Raw genomic sequence first — 19515 nt, forward strand, 5'->3', positions numbered from 1 at the left:
GGAAAGGAAGCCTATTGTCTAGTTTTTGCTACACTCTTGGCTGTGTTCCAGAGCTTGTGAAGTTGGGTTTTAATACCTCAGATAGCCTCACTCTTTCATTTATTAATAACACAAAAATAGCCTATCAACATCTTAGAAGTAGATGGGAGTTTTACAATTCCATTCAAACATTTGGAGGGACAAAGGCCTCTGCCTTCCTTAAAAGAAGGATAATATAAAAACATAGCTATAGTCTGGGGAATATAGCTCCATGGTGGAGCACTTGGCCAGCATGCAGAACCTCTGGGTTCCAGCCTATATACCACAAAATAGATAAATAAGCAGACAGCTTTTTTAAAAATCAGATTCATTCTACATATATTTTATGGAAATGAAATATCTTAAAAGGCAATTATTCAATTATGTATCTTATTAGTAAAAAGAAATTGATTTCTGTTGGACATATAAACCATACTACAAGAAGGTTCTGTGCTTTAAAAAGAGATATTATTTATAACACCCTATTCCAGTGTAATAACCTAAGTGTGTTAGTTATCCACCAGAAATAAGGAAAATTTATATGAATTATCTGTGAATATACCAGAGTTTACATTCTCATAGCATCAAAAATTATTCCATGGGAATAATAAAGTAAGTTGTACATAAAATGTCCCCAAGTTACAAGGGTACAAAGTCAAAATTATCCTCCAAACTAGTTATTTCTCCTTGCCAACCTTCCTTGTACTTTGATTTCTCTGGGTAAAAATAAAACTTGCTTTTTGTAATTCAGCTTGTATCTTGAACTCCAAAATGCCTCTTTTCGATATACTATTACTAAAGGACCTAAACTACATGATCAGCAAGAAGGAAATCCTTGCGGATAAATGTTTGGCTTACTACCTGATTGAAATACCCTTTGCTGCTTTTTGCCCACCCTTTAATGAATGTCTCCATCTTGATTCAGGGAGATTCACCAAAGACAATCTGCTCAGAGACACATTAGCACCCACCACTTTGGTGCTACAGCCACAGAGAAAACCAAATACAGTGAGACACTAGAGGTGTGTGTGCATCTTTTGTCTTAGTTACTTTTCTATTGATGTGATAAAACACCATGACTGAAGCAATTCAGAAAAGAAAGTGTTTGATTGGGCTTGTGGTTCCAATGAGAACCCATGGTGGCAAAGGCGTGGCGGCAGGAACAGCTGAGAGCTTACATCTTGATCAACAAGCACAAATAGAACTGGAAATGGGATGAGTCTTTGAAACCTCAAAGCCCACTCCCAATGGCACACCTCCTAACAAGGCCTCACCTCCTAATCCTTCCCTAACAGTTCCATCCAGTGAGAACCAGTTGATGTAAATGTATGAGCCCATTGGGATCATTCTCACATGTACTTTCTTATTCTTATTAAGATGGAGTCCTGAAAATCATACCCCTAAGGTTAAATCTGAAGCCTTTTCTAAGTGAAAAGGAAACTGCATTTGCTTTGTTTTCCTTAGCACTGCCATGAGGACTGCAAAGACATCTCACTAGTTAAAGCACTGGCTGCTCTTGCAGAGGACCCGGGTTCAGTCTCTGGAACATGTGGGGCAGCTCACAACTGTCTCCAGTTACAGGAGACTTGATGCCCTTTTGGCATCCATGTGCACTTGAAACCCAGGTGTGTGGTACACATGTACACATACATAAATACAAGCAAAATATTTGATACCCAAAAATATTTTCAAAAAAAAAAAAAAGCTGATACTACCTCTTTTCACAGAAGACTTAAAAATATACTTCTGGTTGACTATGATAAAAAATAATAATAATAACATGACTCACATGGTATGATAAAGATGGCAAGGCACTTCTGTGATCCTTCTAAGTCCCAACACCCCACTATGGTCATGAAAAACAAAGATAAATACAACTAAAGAAAAAAAGGCATTCTACAAAAGTTCCCACCATAACTCCTCAAAAACTGCCAAGGCCATCAAAGACTAGAAAAGTCAGAAATGGCTAAGTAACTAAAAGCGTTGGTTGTTCTTCCAAAGGAGCTAGTGCCAATCCCAGCAGCCATCTGAACTCCAGTTCTGGCGTATCTGGTGCCCTCTTCTGTCCTCCATGGGCACTTACATGTAGGCAAAACATCCAAAACAGATTTTTTTTTTTTGTAATTACAAAAGAAGAAAGTCAGTCAGCAACAGCCACAGCCAAGAGGAACCAAAACAGAAATGACATCTAGATGCAAAAGATAACAGGTAAAACTCCAGCATCAACCACAGACTTAAGAATGACACGACCAATATTGGCTCACTAACTATAGCAACTGTAACGTGAAGATGAGAGGTAAGGTAAATGTACTAACGATGACATTAGATACCACTGGATGACACAACTCTTTCTCAGTTTTTCCCTAAGTCTGAAACTGTTCCATAAAAGTAAGCGCAACTGATTTGAAAAACTATTTCTCTGACAAGTGAATGAAAAGATGCTCAAGGTCATTAATAATTAGGGGTGTGCAAATGAAAGCCACGGGTACCACTTCAGATTCACGACGACAACTATCATCAGAATGACAAGGATGTAGAGATATTGGAGCATCGTAAATGATAAAAGGGATTACAAAAGTATACAGCTTTTTTTACTAGGCAATTCCTTACTGAATGTAAATAGGCAGACCCACAAGAAACATGGGTACAAAGCTCATACTATTATTCATAATAGCAAAAGTGCAACAAAAAAAATGGCCAGTGGTTGATGAGCAAATTCATGAAATGTGGTGTCCATCCATTCAGTGGAGTATTATTTGGCCTTGAAAACAAAGTACCGGAACACACTATGACTTCATTGGCTTTTGAGGAAAGACATTGTGCTAAATAAGAGATGCCAGAACCATCTAGTCAATATAATGTAGTTCTATATATGTGAACTGTACAGAACTTCTGAATTGGCAATTCCAGAGTCATAATATAGATTAGTGTTGCTAAGGGCTAGATACAGGAGGCAGTATGGGGATTGTGATGGATATTGTTGGCTGTCAACTTGACCACATCTGTATTTAGCTAAAGCTCTGATGGTGGGCACACTGTGAGGGATTGTTTCTTAATTAAATCATTTGATTTATTTATATGGATTTAATAATAATATTTAATTTTACAGATCTGTGAGGTGGAAGATACACGTTTAATCTGGGCTGTACTTTCTACTGACAGACTATATAAGGGAAACGGAAGAAGGAAGCTTGCTCTCATGTTGCCTTGTTCTCATTCTCACTGACAAATCACTGGCAAATCTATTTCTAAACTGGCATTACAGCCTATTTCTTCAAGATTCCAGCATACTGAAGACCAGCTGAAACATCTAGCCTTTTGAACTAAACAATTACTGGATTCTTGGACCTTCCATTGGTGAATGGCTATTGTTGGACCAGCTGAAGCACAGCCTGTAAGCCATTCTAATAAATCCCCTTTTAATAGATAGATAATAGATAGATGGATGATAGATGATAGAAAGGTAAATAGAGCTAGAGATAGGTAGATAGATAGATAGATAGATAGATAGATAGATAGATAGATAGATAGATAGATTCATTCTGTGAGTTGGGTTCTTCTGGAGAACCCTGACTAATACAGGGCTGCTGATTGATAATAGGTACATTAGCATGTTTGGGGAGGATAATAAAATATTTCAGAGTTAGTGGGAACTGTTACATAATTTCTTACATTTTTAAAGGGGAGAATTATTTGAATTATAGCTCCTCTAAGCTTCTGTCATAAGATGAAGGAAGAAGAGAGGAAAGAGGAAGAAGATGACAACCCAATTTAAGAATCTGAGACCTGAAACCCTGAACACCCAGGTCAGAGACAAATAGCCTGAGGGTTCAGGAAAATGCTTCTCTACTTGCTTGGGTTGTTTGTTTTTGTTTATATTTGTTTCTTTTAAGTATATGAGCGTTTTTGCTTACGTATATGTCTGTGCAGCATGTGTATGCCTAGTGCTCAAAGAAGTCAGAAGAGGTTACTGGATCTCCAGGAACTGAAGTTACAGGTGTCTGTGAGACACACAGTTGGTACTGAGACTCGAATCTGGGGCCTCAACAAGAACAAGTGCTTATAGCTCACTGAGCCCTCTCTCAAACCATTCCCCCAACTTGCTTTTTGTTTGCAGAACAAGACATGGCAGCGCCTAATGCAGTACAATGCCTGTAGCTTGCCCCCCCCGTTATCGCCACTGTAAATGGGCAATGCTCTGGGATGCAGAAGGAACGGGAACTGCAAAAATGTTTGGGTTGATAAAAAAAGAACCAAGTTCATTAACTTACCAAACCCTTCCCCTCAGCATGCACACAACTGATTCCTCAATAGCAGGGTAGTGTTTCCCTCGAGTATATGTTACTGATTTTTTTGTTTCTCTTCAAGAGGTATTCACAAACTACACAATATTATTATGGCTGCACTGGAAACAGATTTTTCACACCACTATATAGCTCAAATTACTTTACACTTGTGTATGTGTGACTCTAAGTTTTATATTGATTCTTGTCAGTATTGTATTTAAGAGATGGTGAAGATGCCCCCTAGAAGTAATAGTTCATATGATTAAAAATAGTTCATATGATAAAAAAATGTTTGTTTTCTGCAGTAATGATAATTTATTGTGCATGACCCCATTATATTTGAGCATGATAAATAAATTTCATGACTTGTTTTCGCCTCTGACTCAGCAGAATGAAGCTCTGATTTTTAAACACTATCACAGAACTACCATGACTCAAAAGATGTCCCTTATTTGATGTTAACAGAACAACTCTATAAAAATCTTATTTGTTATAACACAATTTATGGTTTCATTGAAACATGAGAATAACAAATTTTACAGAAACTACATAATTCATGAACCCAATAAAGTTATTATTTTATTAGCCATTCAAATAGCACTAGCTCAGTGACTGCCAAGGCATGAGCAGGGATAATGGAATTTAGAAATATTCAGTGTTTCTGCCAACTTTCACTCACATCACATCCAGCCTTGTATGTGGCTTCACTTGTCAGGTTAGGAGGATGCTTTCATCTGTAGCTCTCCCACAAGCTGTCCTTGCCTTGGTATTTAGAAAGGAGACAAGGGAATAACTTCCTGGCAAGGCTAATACGGTACTCAAAGTAATGATGTCAAAGTAAATTATAGAGATCTTACCCTCCTTGCCACCTTACCCCATGCTTCCTTTTGGCATCAGCCCCTTGGCCTCCAGCTTTGCATTCCTTCCATCTCTTCCCACAAGAATTCCTCTGCCTTTAACATTCAGTGGCTTATCATCATTTTCAAGACGTTTGCCAAATTTCTAAACATAAGCAGCATGTCCCTCAAAAGTTCTTTCTCTCACCTTTAGACTTGGTATCAGGATTCCTTTCTAGAGGAAGCTTAAAGGATCAGGTTGTTTAACTTTGCCTTCAAAGGGCAATTCTGTGTGTGTGTGTGTGTGTGTGTGTGTGTGTGTGTGTACATGTGTATGTGTGTATATACATATGTATGTGGTTATTACTTTAAATTTTACTCACCCCTGCCTTTGTTGCAGAATATTCATTAATTTTTCATTCTGGTGACCTTTTCAGATGTTGCTGTAATTTCTTGCTCTCTGTCCCTTATGCTTGTTTTTTTTTCCATAACTACTAGACGGCTAAAAGTAACAAGACACATAGTAACATATTCTGTTCCACTACTTCTCCCTCCCTTCCTCTTTCCCTCTCTCTTTCCTTCCACTTCATCCTGGATCTGGTTCCTGTTTGCTACTACCCAGGCATGCATCACTTCCATCAGCCGGCTGTCCCCTCATCAACATCTTTATCATGTACGTGCCCAGTCTTGTTGCATACCGCCATAGTTAAATGGGGGAAATACAAGTGAGCGATTGACCCTGGAACCATCTGTGCTGTGTCCTGCTTGGGCATAGTGGAAACCACCATGTCCACTATGCATACTAGAAACCAAATACTGAGCACTGACATTGTTCCATACCCAATGGAGTGTCCCCACTGTGCCCTCTCTGAGAAACCACTGCGCACCGCACCTCCCTCCATCATTTGACTTGTTCCATTTCTTCCTACATTACCACTGCTTAAAAGCATTTAAGCAGGGTAGATGAACACGGGGGGAAATAGTAAGACACAAATCTTGATTGCCTTTAATCAGGTCTGAGTCATTCTCTTGACTGATGATTGAGGTAGGAAGGCCGAGTCCTCTCAGGGGAGTGCCGCCCCCAAACAGGTAATCCTGAAGTATATATAGCAAACTGAGCAAGCAGCATTCCTCCATGGCCTTTACTTTAGTTCCTACCTCGGCTTCCCTCAATAGTCTGTAATCTAGACACATAAGCCAAATAAATGCTTCCCTCCCCAAACTGCCTTGGTCATGGCGCTTTATCGCAGCCACAGAAACCAAACTAAGACAACCTACACCTCCTGGTCTACATTTGAGCACCACTGAATCCCTTCTATTTGGGTTTTGGTTTTTATAAGAATTGTCTGCTTGCCAGTGTGTATCTCTTATCTTCCCAGTTCCTGCACACACCCTAAGACCATTTCCTCTTCATTAACCAATTCCCCTTCTTCCCAACTCCAACCACAGAGACCCTTGATATTCAAAAACAGTTCAAAAATGTAGATCTTTAACAGACACCAGGTCTCCACTCCATTTCAATTTTCTTTGATAAAACTGTTCTCAAAATTTTGGTTTGTTCAGAACAAATTGGATATTAGCAGTCACATTGTGGGCCTTTTCCCTAATATCTTCAAGATAAATAAATCAGTCTTTCAAAGTAATAAGAAAAATAAAGTTTTTAAAATTCTGTTATTTAGTGAGTCACCCAATTAATTCACAAATGTTTACTAATTATTCTCACACTTTCAAGATTTATGAAGTTAGGCCCCTGAGCTCATAATTCATTCAGCAAATGCTTTGGAGCCCCTAATCTAGTACATCCTGAAGAAGTAAAAAACAAAAGTCTTCTCTATCCTCAAAGCACTTAGTTCCCCATAGACGTATGTTTCATATGGTCTTTGAGTGACTACAAAGTACAGAAACTATGCGTGCAAACTTGGCACCTGCATGAATGAGTGACCAGCTGAGGGGAGTTCTCAGGGCAGATCCATGAAGACTATCAGACTATAAGATTCATGAAGGATAAGACTGTTTAAGGGCAACCAAGAAAGTCTGCAAGTAGCTGCCGGAACTATTAAAGGTGCAAGTTGAACCAAAGACAGGCAAGGTGTAGGAACTTAGAGGTCATGGAAATTGAGGAATAGTGCTGCCATTTCTACTAACACAAGATGCTTTCAAATGTCTTTTCCAAACACTGGAAGAAAAATAGCTTGTGGAACATGAGACCTTCAGATACAGAGTTTGTACAACATTTTTTGTTTTTTTATTCTGCAAATTCAAGTGTTAAATGAAAAAGAAGAAGAAGCCTTAATTGTGATTCTAGGAAGAGGGCTCCGTGGGCAAAGTACATACCATACAAGCAGGGGGCCCTAATTCGGATCCCCAGAACCTAAAAGCTAAGCATGGTACCACAAGTCTTGGTGCCAGAGAGGCAGAAACAAAAGGCTCCGTGGTGGTCACTGGCTATTCAGACTATCCAATCACTGAGCTCCAGGTTCAGTGAGAAACCCCACCTCAAAGGATGAGATGGAGAGCAATGGAAAAAGGCACCCAGCTTTAACCTGAAGTGTGCAGATGTGCCCACACACTGTACACACTGTCACACACACACACACACACACACACACACACAATAAATCTTCACTTGTTTGACTTTCCTTCTTCTTCCAGCAAACCTTGATTTCTCACCCAACCCTGTACTCCTAGTGTAAGATGTAAAGATGTGTGCACTGTGGCTTTTTGTGTTCAGAGAATGCCTCTCCAAATATCTGACCATCAAAAACTGATGGAGAGTTTCATAAGAGCACATGTTGTTCTGAACTGGCTGTATCCCCACCCACGCAAAAAAAAAAAAAAAAGTGACAAAGAACATCTTACAAGCTGCCATTGTTGCCAGCAAGCACATCTTGCCAACTGCGTTCTCCTCAGACGCAAGTCCCAGCCATTATAATGGCGTTACAAAGGAGAAAAACAGGACAGGAGACAAAACGCAAGCAGCAGGTCCCTGAAAAGTTCTTTATCTCACCGGGACTCAACGGGAGGGCGCCCACTCACAGGAAGCACAGGTTCCTGGAATAATGACACCCCAGGAGATTAAGGGACTCCTGGCGTTTTAAAAAGGGTTTAGAACCCTAGGTTTTATTCATAAGGTTTAGGCATCTTTTTCCATTTCTGCTATGAATTTACATATAAATACATATGTGTGTGCACATAGTGCTTCCCTTTAAAAAAAAAAAACTTTCCCAAACAGACAAAAAATGTGTTCTTTTCATAACATACTAGTACTCTATCGGATTAGAAACATCTTTACATTTTTTCAGGGTCTGGGAACTAGGCAGCTAACTCACCTGGGAGATGCCCTGTAATCATGAGTCCAATGATGAGTTTGATGATGTGGGTCTGAAGCAGGGTTTAGTCCCCACAATCCACATAAGAAAGCCAGAAGTAGTGGGGGAGCTGGAGAGAGGTGAATCTCATGTGTGAATCTCGGGTTTGCTGGGATAAAAGCCACTGTTGCTGTTCTTCTTTTCTTTTCTTTTCTTTTTTTTTTTTAATCTAAAAAAGAAAGTCATTTGAAACACTCCAATTCCCGTTCCCGTTCATAAAGAATGCTGCTTTGGGAACATACAGAATACAAACTTACCTCTCCTCACAATGCACACACACACACACACACACACACACACACACAAATAAAAAAAATCTTTAAAAATAACCCACTTCTATCGGGTTTTCTCTAGCTGGCATTGCCTTTACATTGACTTCCGGGGGTGGGGGTGTCTACAGCAGGTCTGTGTCGAGGGTGGTGACACTTCCCAAGTGGTTTTTGGTTTGCTTGTTTGTTTTGTTTTGTTGCTACTCAAAGGGAGGCAAGAAATACAGACTAAGGCAATCCCCAAAAGCAAGGCCACCAAGATGACCCAGGAAAGACTCGCTTTATTTAATGTCTCCAAGCAGCATTTGCCAGACAGCCCTCCCTTCCATTTCTCTACAGGAGAGAGAGCTCAACATAATTCAAATTCAATTTTCACAGATACTGCCACCTTATCTCCCAAGAGGCAACAGGTCCCAGAGCTCAGAAGGTAAGAACAGAAATTTAAGGTTTATAATCCAAGGCCTCATTTGGCTCTAACAAGCAAAGTCCTCTGAGAGAGCACTCAAGAAAATGTACTTTGAGCACCACCACCCTACCCCACCCCACCCCCGACAAATGCTTCTAGCATAACGCACTGGGCCTGGTCTAACGACCAACTGCGGGGATCATAAGATGGAATCAGGAGACAGGGTGTCGGGATATGTTGAAATTAGGTAGCATGCCAGGTCTCTCTGGCTCTTAGACCACAGCGGTTAACTCTCAGAGACAAATGAGCCATATGGAGGAAAGGTCAGAAATATTAAACTGAGCAAGGGATTGGGCTCACCAAACCACAGGGAGAGAGAGAGAGAGCATGGAAACTGTGGCACTTAGGAAGTCACTGTCAACTGTGGGCAGGGAGAAGAGTGGAAAGAATCTGCTCCTGGGGGTAGAACAGATGAATTGTGAATCACTTCTGCAGACTGGAATCCGTTGTAACCATGAGCTAACCAGACTGCATACCCCCCGGGCTGGTACTTCAGCCACAGAAAGCAGGGGAGGCTGCAGCGCTGGGCCATGCGAAGATCTGGGCTCAGTCACTCTCCACCACTGCCCACTCCCATGACAGCTATTCCCGAACCCTGCAGAACCATCTCCCCTGTGGCAGCTGTGCTGGCTCTGCTCAGATTCAGGGTAGGACAAAGTACTGTTGAAGGGCTGCAGAGTCCCTGTGTTGGGGCGTAGACCACGGTACGGCCTCTTCTGTGCTAGAAACTGTTACAGAGGGCTGGCAATATACATCATGATTGTATGTTTTGATACAGCATGTAGACCCCAGGAACTTTTCCTACCAAAATATCTCCACCAATTGGCAAAAAAAAAAAAAAAAGAATAAGTAAGAACTGGTTTTCTGAAACATTTTTTTTTAAACAATAAAGATTTAAAATAACGCACATACTCAAGGGGAAAGGAATGTTTAAATCAAAGAAATTATTTTAAAATGCATTATACCTGGGCTGGAGAGATGACTCAGAGGTTAAGAGTACATGCTGCTGTTGCAGAGGACCCGAGTTCACTTCCCAGCACCCACGTTAGGTGAATCAAAACACCCGCAACTCCAGCTCCAGGCGACTTAACACCATATTCTGGCCTCTGCAGGTGCCTGCATTCAGAGACACACACACACACACACAATTTAAAGCAACAACAATAATGTAGAGGTTGGAGAGATGGCTCGCTGTTTAAGAGGTGCATAGGACTTAGATTCAGTTACCAACAACATGGCAGCTAAGAATCGCCTGTAACTAGTTCCAAGGGATGCCACACCCCCTTCTTGGCCTCTGAGGGCACAAGCACCCACATGCACATCGACCCAGACACAAACATATACACATAATTTAAAAATAAAATATTTTAAAAGATGCACTTTAATTTTTTTTTTTTTAAATGAGGAGCTGGAGAGATGGCTCAGTGGTTAGAAGCCCTGGTTTCTTGTCCAGAGGACCCGGGTTCAATTCCCGGCACCCACATGGCAGTTCACAAGCATGTGTAACTCCTATTCCAGGCGATCTGACACTCTCACACAGACATGCATACAGGCAAACCATCAATGCATACAAAATAAATACATAAATAAACATCTTAAAATGAAACATACAAGGTATACAAAACATATAATATTTATAGATATATTTTGTTTTCTTTTGGTGCTGGGTATCAAAATTTAGCAGGTTCATAAAGACTAAGCAGGTGTTTCTATCACTGAGTTATATACCACAGCTCCTCCTTGTTTTATAAAAACAGTGTTTTATACATTCTATACAGTCTCTGTGTGTGAGCACAGACATTTTTATGCTGATATCGGCTGATTATGAACATATTAATATTCATATATAGTATGAACTTGTAAATGCATAGAGAAATCTGGAAAGATAGACTAATGACAGTGATAGCCTACTGGCAGGGGTTTCAAAGATCAGAACTCACAGGATGAGCATCGGAGAAAGAGAGAGTTGGGGGTTGGTCGAGCGCATTCCGATGCTAAATTCTGGTCGCCAAGATCTGGTCTAGAGAAATGCTTTCTCACATACACCGAACATGTTGTGTAAACTTTGCTCCCCAATTGTCTCTAATCGGCTAATAAAGAAAAGCTGGATAGCCTATCCCTGGGCAGAGGAGAGGGAGGGAGGGATGTGGTTCCTGGGCTTGGGGTCTCAGGTAGGGACCACCTACCTGAGGGGAGAAGGGAAGATGAGAAAGAAGAGGAGAGGAAGATGGAGAGAAAGGATGTGGCCTGATGGAGCAGATCCAGCCCAGACAGGGCCAATATTAGCACATAACTTGAGATGTGTGGCTGGGAAGTAGCCAGAGCAGCTTAGAAAAGAGTATAAATTGTACCTGCCCAGTTATTGTGCTTGAGCTTGTTAAACAAGTCAATAGGTCTCTGTCTCAATTACTTGGAGATAGCTGAGTTATCAAAGCCCCCTAGAATTAATACATTTTCTACAATAAGAGAGAGCATTTTATATTCCGTTGTTTTGTTAAGTCTCAAAGGCTGTCTTTGAACTTACGTATTCAAGGCTAGCCTCAAACCAATAATCTCCCTGCCTCAGGCTTTACTTACTTCTTCGAGTTCCTAGTTTTACCCTATGTATTTATCATGTGTCATAAATTTTAAAAATACAGATTGGGGGAACTTAATAAACAGCTATTAATAATTCTTTTTTGAGATTATAATATAATCACATAATTTCTTCCTTCCATTTTCTGTCTCTGAACCCTCCATATGCTTCTCCTTGCTCTCTTTCAAATATGTGTCTCCCTAAATATAACCTGTGTGTATGTTTTCAGGGTTGACCTTGGAGTGTTGATTAAGCAGTCGGTGTGCTCTTCTCCCACTTTCAGCCTTCCTTAGTTCTTTGTGTAGGGTTGAGGCCTAGGGCTTTCCCCCATCCATTTTGGCATGTCTATTGCTGTCCTTGTTCAGCTCATGTTCGGCAGTTGAACATGCTGATGAGACTTCATGGGTGCAGCTTCTGACATTACTGGGAGACACAGTCTCACAGCAAACCTCCTGATCCTCTGTCTGTTACGACCCATCTGATTCCTCTTCTCCAATGTCCTCTGAGCCTTAGATGTGGGGATGGTGGCACTTGGCTCCACAACTCTGCATTTTGATTGGTTGTGGTTTTCTGTAATAGCATCTATCCATTGCAAAGTTTCCTTAATGAGGAATGAAAAACGAAAATCCTTAATTAAAGTTATAGAAGTTTACAAAATAATCCAATTGGAAAGAAGAGGAATCGTTCCAAACTTCTTTTCCTGTCGGCTCTTTACAAAACCAGCAGCTGGGGCTGGGGAAATGGCTCAGCAGATAAGAGCACTGGCTGCTCCTGAACTGGACCCAGGTCCAGCTCCAGCACCCCCAAAATGGCTGCCTACTAACTTTAGTTCCAAGGGATCTGAAACCCATTTCTGACCTCACTGGGCACCAGACACACATATGATGCACAGACATACGTGTGGGCAAAACACTCATACACATAAACTAAAAATAAAGAAATCTAAAACGCTAGCGCTTCCAATAAACACATGACCATTGACCCAAGAGGAGAAAAGACATACCCCATTGTTTATCTCCTTCTTCTTAGTGCCTTAAATACACAGCACCCCTAAATAAAAGGCTGTCCAACTTTACAGACCGTTTGTTCAAAAACAGTAAAATAAATAACTACAAACCCAATCTGGCCACTAGAGGGAGAACATTACACATAAAAACACTTTCAGTGACCACCTTAAGGACAAATGTAGCCTCACTCAGGAGGCCGCGCAAATGTTGGCACCCACAAACATGGCTCAAAGCTCGGACACGGCAAACAGTAACCCCTGTGTTTCAGCTTTTGGCTTCTCTAATACGTCCTGAAGCAAATAAGATTACACACGAGTGTGACTGCCACGATGGCAGCTTTCAACCACTACCACCAGAGGTTCCGCAACAGAAGCAAGCGGGGAGCTGGAAGCTGCCCTGACACCATTTCTTAAGGAACAATGCTCCATTTTGAGCCCAGCAGCATAGGTAAGAGAGTAAGAAATGTTAGCCTTGTGTCACAAGGACCAGGGGACTTAATCTTATCAGAGCTGCCCTGGAGTATACTTTTACAGACATTGGCTGGATGAGCACAGTGAATACATTTTTCCTTCTGTTCTTCATAATGGATCTCAGCCCCGTCTATCAGCTTCATTCGTTTCATGTGCTTGAGCCCGGCACAAATGAGCTGATAACGTACCCCGTGATCACCATTATTTCCAGCAAGATGACCATTTCCCATAAACCCACTCTTCTACTTCACCTCTAAAACAAATTCATGTCTTTCTTGAGAATCACCTCATCATTTTGTAAAAAATAAGTGGTTCATTCTGCAGGGAAGGGGAAGGCGTGATCAAAATGTGTCTTTCCAAAAATGCCGTGGCCCTAACCTTGGATGTCTCATTAACTAATTGAAAGGACTGAAGTCTGACAAAGCAGAGATGTTCTGAATTGGGACTGGATTTGAGGCAAGTCAAGGGTCTATGCATAGATCACCCTATACTGCATTAACACCCCCTGCCTGGATTCTATGTCTTCTTGACATGCTTTGACTTAATTTTCAAAGTTTAAATGGGCTGGCTAACTCAGTCAACATCACAGATCTAACAAGCAGTGAGACTAGCATTGAAGCCTTGGGCAGTAAAACTCCAGAGCCCATGTTCTCAACCACTAATCCATCCTCCCACCTTCCACCTGGCTGTTTCTCCCAATGGGGCTTTTGCTTGACCTAGTAATCTTTCAACAAACTGACAATAAAGTTACAGATTCATTACCATGGTGCTGACAAAAATGATAAGAGTCCTGATTCTATCTTATTCCACAGTTGCCCCTGGGGCACCTTGCAGATACCTAAGAGTCCTAGTTTCCTTTGTGCCCATTGGGAATAATGACTCAAACCAACTAGCTCCTCCCACCACTGTGCTCCTGATTAAACTAGATCATGGGCATTAAGGACTCAGTATGATGCCAAGCACTGAGTAGGTGTTGAAATTGTTGGTTGGGAAGCAAACCAGAGGAGGGGGTGTAATCACAATTCATAGACCATGATGTCAAACTTCACCAGGTAAGAGTGAGGTGGCTGCTTCACACAGCCACATCCCAGCCCTTCTCGCTGGCTTTATAATATAGCCATCGCCTAAAGAGAGGACATTAGGGACACACAGGTCCCAGACCATTGTCCCCTTGAGTGAAGGCTTCCATGTTGAGGAATCTTGCCTGACATATACCTGATACATGTGGAACTCTGGTGGAAGCTTGACATTACCCTGATTCCAGCTATAAGACTCATCTACACACCAAATTATGTTTCAGAAGATATGTGGAAAATGTGACAGCCTGTGGCAGCTTCTTGGAAGGTTCTTTAAGCAGTTCTTGTGGTAATTTGAGCACAGTTCTTGCTCCCTGTCCTCAGAGGACAGGGAGAAGGGCGGGTCACATTCTTCAAAGACAAAGACGCAGTTAGTTATTATGAGACTGTGGTTTTCTCCTAGAGAATTCACTCTTGAAATTTTGACTCCTAGAAATGACAGCAAATTCAAAAAAGGTATGACCATTGAGCTATATACCATGAAATCACTGGAAAATTCTATAGTACACTCATTAGTTGCTAGGAATTTATATATATATATTATTAACATATATATTATTAACATATATATATATGTTGAAAAAAAAATAATAATAATGTTAATAATGTTGAAAAAAATACTGTTGGGTCACTGACCCTCAGAGATCCTCAGAGCCCCAAACCATACTGTGTGAACTGCTGAGCTGGGAAAACATTATTGTACCCCATGAATCCTCTCTGCCAATAATTGTTCCCTTGAACATTATCTTAATCTTTAAATGTGGGAGTTGATGAAGGTAGAACGGAGATCCTGGACCTGTAATCACAGAGAAAAGGGTGAATTTAAATCACGAGGCTGAACTAAACTAAAATCAAATCAGCTCAGAAAACATCACAGAGAACATTCCACTGGCTGATTAAGGTCTCGCCAGCTTACACACTGCCCTCCCTTCTCTGCTCTTCCCTAAATTGTTATGTTCACGAGTGACTTCTTTTTTAATTGAGGTGCTGGGATCAAACCAAGGGCCTTGAAGATGCCAGGTAAGCACAGTGTGAATTACAAGCCCAGCCCCACAAGAGGTATTTTCACTGTTTGTGAGGTCTGCTAAGGAGGAGGAGCTTGGTAAATATACACAGCAGCAATGATCAGTTCCAACTTTCCTTTTGCATATACATTTTGTAGGAAAAATAAACCATGTAGCATAGAAGTGATATTTGCAAATTCAGGGATCTGGAATGCAAGTGTCTATGTGTTTCTCTCTCTCTCTCTCTCTCTCTCTCTCTGTGTGTGTGTGTGTGTGTGTGTGTGTGTGTGTGTGTGTGTTTGGTTTACAAGACAGGGTTTCTCAGTGTTGCCTTGGCTGTCCTGGACTCACTTTAGAGACCAGCCTGGCCTTGAACCCATAGAGATCCACCTTCCTTCACTTCCCAGAGTGCTAAGATTATAGATATGTGGCACCATGACCAGCTGCAAGTTTGTTTTCAATGGGAATCTAATTCACATTCTCTCAGGCCTTAGTCCATTTCACTCTGTGTATAGCCATAACTACAGACTACAGCTGACCAGCCCCACCTGACTCTACCTTCCTCCTCTTCTGCTTTTACCTGTAGAAGTCAAAGAACATTTTACAGGAGTCAGCTCCCTTCTTCCCCAATGTGGATCCCAGGTATCAAACTTGGGTCATCGAGTGAACTTAGTGATCCCCTCCTCTGCTTTTAATAACAGATTCACAATAAACACGAGGACATAGGAAACAGTGATAAAAGTACAGCATGCTAAACATTTGATTTTGTCATTCTCTCCTTGGTTCATATTCACCATATGCGCCATAGATGGTTATCATCACCAAATATAGTTTACCTCAAGCAAAGTCAATTGCCTAAAGGTGGCCCAGGGAAACAGGATATGATTCCAAATGACCGCGTCCCTCATGATGCTGAAGATGGCCACTGAAGAAGGTCAAGACTTTATTTTCCTGTGTCGCTTAAAGATAAGATTTTCCTTGACAAGTTGTGAGGGAAACAAACTTGTGGACTTTGAGAAAGCACACAGCAGGCACAGACGAAATGCAGGTGACTCTTTATCAGTTTACTGAGGACGGCCTTACCTCTTTTCTTCTGGCAGCCAGTTAGCTGGTTTCACTTTTCCTAAGCTGATGCTAAGCTTCTAAGAGCACTTTGCTGAGGTGCCAAAGTGACACGGAAGAAGTCACACTGATAGCGCCCATTCTCCTCAGAAGATAAGACAAGGAGTTTGTCAAACAGGGCCTAGGCTCAGAGCAGGAGGGCAATTCTATCCAACCTTCAATTATTCTGAAATTCCAAAGGCCCACCTGAATACCCTTCTCCTGATGATGGCTTTGGAGTCAATGAGCATTTGGGGACAGGTTAGAATCTGAAGCTGGCCATTTCTAACCCTTGGTGTTAATCCCTTGAACTTTATAAACTCCAATAGGGCAAGTTTCAAAATCCAGCGTTTCTTACTTCACAGCGTACCTAAATACCATCTGTAATGATTTCCCTTAATCAAAAAATTAATTAAACTCTGGTTCTAGTGCTCTAAACACAACAAAGGGAGAAAGGAGCTCTGGCTAGTTGCCAAGGCTTCATCCCAGGCTCTTAGAGTTAATAATTTCTATGGTATTTTAAGCATTAGGACCAACAAAGGTCCATTCTGGAGACACTGCATTACAAGAAGTAAGTTTCAACCAATAAAAAAGAAGCCAACAGTTAGGAATCTGACTTTGTGATACTTCTGAATATCACAAAGATGAATCTGAATTTGTGATATTTCCTGGTATTAGCCTGAAAACTTAGTGATGAAGAGTGAAAGTAATGAAAATGTGTGCTCAATGTTTCTATTCATTACTCAGGTCTGCTCAATGGTTCCAGGTGTGATGTGGTAAAAATGGAGTCATGGAACTTCCCAAGGAATTTCTGGGTAAAATGAGTCCATAGGCAAGCTGATGCCCTTTCTCTCCCTCACACAATCCTTGGGAACTACTTGCAGGGTGAATCCTTCTTCCCATCTCTATTGTACTCCATAAATTAATTTTTTTCACTGTGTGTGCATTTTATCCATATTTCAGATTTATTTTGCTGTGTGTATGGTGTTTTAACTACCTGTGTGTCTGTGTTTTATGAGAATGCATAGTGCCCATAGGTATCAGAAGATCCTCTGGAACTGGAGGTACAGGTGCCTGAGAGCCAGCATGTAGGTGCTAGGAACCAAACTCAGACCCACTCCAAGAGCATGGCACACAGCTACAATCCCAGGACTCAGGAACCTCAGGGCTGGAAGATGTGGAGTTGGAGGCCATCTTGGGCCACACAACAGAATGGAAGGGGAAGGACTCAGCAGGTTCAGGTGCTTGCTGCCAGCCACGACTACCATGTCCTGATCACCAGGACACATACAGCAGAAAATCCCCACACATGTCCTCTGCATAGAATATAAACACACGCATGCTCTCACACACACATTTTTGGGTTTTTTGTTGTTTTGTTGCCTCTACCTCACCCCACCCCACACTACTGTACTTCCTTTTTCTGGACAGCTAGACTACAGGTTAATCCTCGTGTATGAAATGCTAGTTAAGGTAACTGTCCATGGAAAGGAGGAGGAAGGAAAGATATGTGTATAGCATTATTTCAAAATAAAATAAAATTCTTCTATAAACCCTACTATAAAATTCCCGAAGTTTCAGAGCAGAAAGCAAATGATGTTTGTTTCCAAAATATTCCCTGTCCTAAGTCAGCTACAGATTTAACTGCATGGAAAAAAATTCCAAGTGCAACTGGAAAACTGAAGATAAAGATGATTTCTTTAGTAAACATGATTATAAGGGGGTGAGAGAACTCTGGGAATCCCACCGTTAAAGACCATATTTTATTGTATATCAACAAGTCAGTTACAGGGTAGACATGGAAACAGAAATGACCCACTGTGACACTATTTTGGAACCACCATTTCACCACACCCTTGCTGTAATCAACACCTACTGAAATAAATAGTACCTTCCATTTCATTTTTTTTTTCCTGAAGAGCAATGGACAACTGAAATGTTTTGGCTCAAAGGGGCGGGAGCCAGGAGGGGGAAATCTGCATTGCTGTGGAGCTATGTTCCATTTTAAACTATAGGATAAGCCATGTGAAGTTTGCAATCAATTTGCAATTCAATGTTCCACAAGAAGGAAGTGTCACTCTTGGTTGCCACCACCATCTCCCACCACCTCCACGTCCCTTCTAATCATGTTTTCAAAGCTTTGGGAAAGGAGATTTGCCTACTTCCCACTCAGCTAATACGTATAATACAGCCTGAAAATAAAGCAAGATTATCCGGAATTTGAGGCCAAAACAGACTGAAAAACAACCCCCAAGTTCCCCTTATGCATCAGTGGGGACAAGAAACAAAAACTTATACAAAGCAACGCAAAGTAAGAACTACTGAAGGAGAAAATAAGTAACTAAATAAACAAACCTGTTTTCCATACCAGGACTGACCCACCTGACAAACAATCTGTCTGCTACAGTATTTATTTAATGCAAAAATGATTAATAAGCAGCAAGTAGAGGATGGGAAAAGTTGCATTGGGCTGCGGATGAGTTGCAACAAATTTTGAAATAAGCAGGCACAAACTTCCTTTCAATATACAAGAGAACGCCTTATCAATCAACTTACATAGACCTTCAGAAAATAAAAATAAAAAGCCACTAAAAGTTCTTTGGAGGTGTCCTTCCTTGGTGGAAGAAGTCATTTAGCTACTAGCTTAGGAAACTGTTACATTTCCTAACTAGGTTAAGCTCTCCTAAAAGCAGAAAACTCTGTTACACAGAGAAACTCTGCCTTGAAAAACTTTTTTAGGAAAGAAACTACAAAGACACTGCTTCGTAAAACACAAGTGAGGATGAGTCTAGTACCTGGACCCAAGTTTGACTTTTGATGGAAATGGTCTCTGCTGGAAGCAGATGCCTTTAAGGGCTTCCGTATTTAAAAGGGGAGAGTGAGCGTCGGGGGCAGAGAGATGAGAGACTGAAGAGCCGCAACTGCAGTTACAACGGCAGCAGGAGCTTCGTTAGGGCTTTGTTAAGACACATAGTTCACAAGCTTTCCTGTTCCCGTGAGACTTTCCTGAACCGTCTATCTTTGTCTACACATTTTCCC

This window comes from Meriones unguiculatus, chromosome 5 (genome assembly GCF_030254825.1).
Source record: "Meriones unguiculatus strain TT.TT164.6M chromosome 5, Bangor_MerUng_6.1, whole genome shotgun sequence".
Classification (NCBI taxonomy): domain Eukaryota; kingdom Metazoa; phylum Chordata; class Mammalia; order Rodentia; family Muridae; genus Meriones; species Meriones unguiculatus.